We start from the raw sequence: 3,914 nt of genomic DNA on the forward strand, positions 1-3,914 counted from the left end.
ATGTGGATGAAAGAAGGGAGGACAAAGATGGTGCATACAAGAATGCTGTTGTCAAAGACGTGGAAACCAAATTAGTATTAAACTTTTTAAGTCATGTTAAAGTCAATTCATTGCCTTATATTGGTGTCAAACAAACTTGAGTCTGTCTAACTTGTCTCAACACTTGATGTGGATACATAAGCGTGTTACTAGCGTATTAGAATATTTATATATGGTTTTGTACATAAGCATGTTACAAACGTAATAGACTAGTTTGAACAAATATATAACATATTTTAACCTAATCGTTTACAAAGTGTTTATTTACTTACAGTAGTTCATGAAATCTGGTGTTTTATGATTGTAAGGAATCGGCAGTTTGACATTTGTTTTCTTGCAGGTTCAGCATGAGGAGAAGATCGCCTCCGGAACCCTGAGACTTGAACCGTGCACAGATGCCTTCACGTTAGTGCTTGGCAAAGAGAAAGGTGGGTTTTAAAAAGGGATTGGGTACGGATTGACAACAGGTAAATATTGGGGTGTGAGTCGGGTAAAAGGCTCGTTTAAGCAACGGATTGCCCAACTTGAGTATGAGGCGATGCAGAGAGATGAAGTGGTGAACAGGTTGACGACTCTACTTGAATCCACGAATGCTATGCTAGCAAGCCGTGAGAAGGAACAGTTAGCATTTGAGGCCAGGTTCAGACATCTTGAAGGATTGTTGCCGCATGTGTCGGCAAGTCAAGTAAGTGATGTATGCTATATATTAATTAATGCATTCGACATACATAATTGGCATTTGTCACAATTCGTAGGTAAATCCTGTTCCCAATCAGGTTGGTTCTAACCAAAGTACTAGTGCTGTGGCGCAAAATAAAATGCCAGCCCCAGTAAGTATCTGACAGTTTCTTTGTTTATTACAACTTTCCCTGTGATTTTTCATTTTCCATAACCTAATAAATTGATTTGTAGGCCAGTTCTGTGGGAAACATCTTAACCTCAGGTGAGGCTGTGCAATAAGAATCCGCTACTCAGGTAAGCATTTGACAGTTTGATTGATTTTATTCTAATAATTAACTTTCCATGTGAGTGTGCTGATTTTGCATAAGTTAATTGTTGGCCAAGTCTGTGGATAAAATAGTTGTCGAAACGGTACTCGCTCCCCATACCGCGACATCAGTAAGTATTTGAAAATTTCAGTACTTTTTATAATTCGTTTCCAATGTGAGTGTGCTCATTTTCTATTACCGAATTGAAGGCCAAGTCCGTGGAAAAAATTGTTGGCCAAACAGTACTCGATCCTCATAGCGCGGCATCAGTAAGTATTTGGAAATTTCAGCTTTTATATTTTATAACCTAATAAGTCTAACAATTCCAATTTCTTTTATATTACAAATGAAGCTTGTAGAGAAAAATGTTGACGAAACATCAACACAACTACACCACACTCCGGATAGTAATGGCTCGAAAAAACCATCAGTAAGTATTTGGCAATTTCAGTATTCCCTTTAATTGTTGATTGATTTCCATTCATAAGCTGATTCATTGAATGGTTTTTAGGTAAAATGGAGAAGCCGTAAAAGAAAAGTTTATGTATCTACGGATGAAGCTTCCCCACATCCTGAAATAAAGGTATGTACTGCGCGAAACATTGTTAATTTCCCACCAACATGTGTATGTACTTATATATTGACTTCAACATTGTTAATTTCACATGCTCGTTTATAGGTGTATGAGTGTTGTTTTTGTGTGTATGATAAGCGTAACAAGATGGAACGTGGTACAGTTCAATGGTCACCGGTTCCACAACAGTTGCATGAAAAAAGCAATCCCGGAGGGTTGCTATAAAGTTAGTATTGATGAAGTCATAAAGGAACAAGCAATTATTCCTTGTTAGGCAGGTGAAATTGTGACTGTTGGCGACGCACGTGGTACTTTTGTTGCTTGGCCAGAAAACCTAATCTTATGTGACCAGGAGGTTTGTTCCCTTTTAACTTAATCGAACAAATATCTATGTTCATTTTGATTTAGTTTAAAAAATGAACACTTGTGTTCGTTTATGTTCGTTTGTTTATAATCTAGACTAACGTAATTGAACAAAGATAAACGAACATAAACAAACTTCCCGCCGAAAGGTTCACGAACAGTTAAATGAACGTTCGGTTCGTTTGCAGGCCTACTATTTTGTTCTATTCAATTACAAAATATAAAATTAATTATACATATTTGTTTTTCATATTCTGTTGTTCCAGCTACCACAACTCCCATCCTCAAAAGAACCAGACAGAGCTGGCAGGAAGGCAAAGGCAAAGTACACAACGATAGACAGGGTGACCAAACAAAAGACAAGGAGCAGTGCCAAAAACCGACGCCTTAGCTAGTATATAGGTAGTCGTTATTTTTGTATTTTGTAAGATATTTTGCATATACATTTGCTTAAGTGAATATTATTGTTAATATAATTTGTTTCTAATTTTTTTTGTCATGCTTGCTTATAGCTGTTTTATATTACTACACAAAAAATAAAAATAATTATATTACCTAATTACACACAATTTGGCCACATAGAACACATTAAATAGGTGTGGCCAAATGTAAGACAATAGCCACACCTGAAATTACAAAAATCACTATGTGTGACGAAAAGTTTGAGAATAGCCACACTTTAAATTACGAATAGCATTATGCGTGACAAACGGTAAGACAATGGACACACCACAAACTACAAAAGAGTGTTTGAGTGGCAACTTCACATTTTTAGCCACATTGACAATAACCTCCAACGTCTATATGTTATGTTTGGCCACACAATACATCACTACGTGTGACGAAAAGTTTGACAATAGCCACTCTTTAAATTACGAATAGCATTATGTGTGACAAACGGTAAGACAATGGCCACACCACAAACTACAAAACAGTTTTTGACTAGCAAGTTCACATTTTTAGCCACACTGGCAATAACTTCAAGTGTCTATATGATATTATGAGCCACTCAGTAACTCACTATGTGTGACGAAAAGTTAGACAATAGCCACACTTTCAATTACGAAAAGCATTATGTGTGACAAACGGTAAGACCATAGCCACACTATAATCTACAAAGGAGTGTTTGAGTGGCGAGTAAACATATTTAGCCACGTTCAATATAATATCCAGTGTCTATATCCTATAATTAGCCACTCTATTATTAAATTTAAGTGGCCATTTCTCTGCTATATCCACACGGTATAGGTCACAATGCAAGCTTAACACAACACTATTAGCCACATTATTGTAAAATTCATGTGGCTGAAATAATAATTCATGTGGCTATATACGTGCAATGGTCACTCATAGGAAATAGTCATGTGGCCATTTTCTACCGTTTAGCCACACTTATTGGAGAGGCTTCTTGATGGCCAGCAACTAATGCTTGTACCCTTTAGCCACACTTATTACCACATAAGGCCACTAAAAACTGTGTGTGGCCGTATCATACCCACAGTGTCGCGACCTTTGGCCACATATGACCTGAACAAAATATGGGTGGCTAAAGGCCTACGGCCACACTTTTTTCGTGTGGCTGAAGGTCAATTTTCACGTAGTGTATCCTAGCATGCGATTGACCAAGACACATGAACAACTCCTCACCTTACAGCTATTGGAATTTAGCAAAACATTTAAAATCCTAGTCAACGATTAACGATATTCTATGATCTAATAGGCCTATTCAATCACAATAATCAAAACACCAAGTAATGGTTAAACATGAACCCTAATATCTAAATAACACAATCAAAAGAAAACAAGATCCATGTGAAGCAATAATTAATGATCAACCAAGATAATAAACACTCATATTCATCATGAAAGCAAAATCAAGTCTTTTACTATTAATAAAACGAAATCATAATAACATTAGTCCAAAGCAGGAATCATGCATCAAACATGTT

Source organism: Bidens hawaiensis, unplaced genomic scaffold, assembly GCF_021521415.1.
Source record: "Bidens hawaiensis isolate Kalapana, Puna unplaced genomic scaffold, B.hawaiensis_p1.1 tig00021053_1, whole genome shotgun sequence".
Taxonomy (NCBI): domain Eukaryota; kingdom Viridiplantae; phylum Streptophyta; class Magnoliopsida; order Asterales; family Asteraceae; genus Bidens; species Bidens hawaiensis.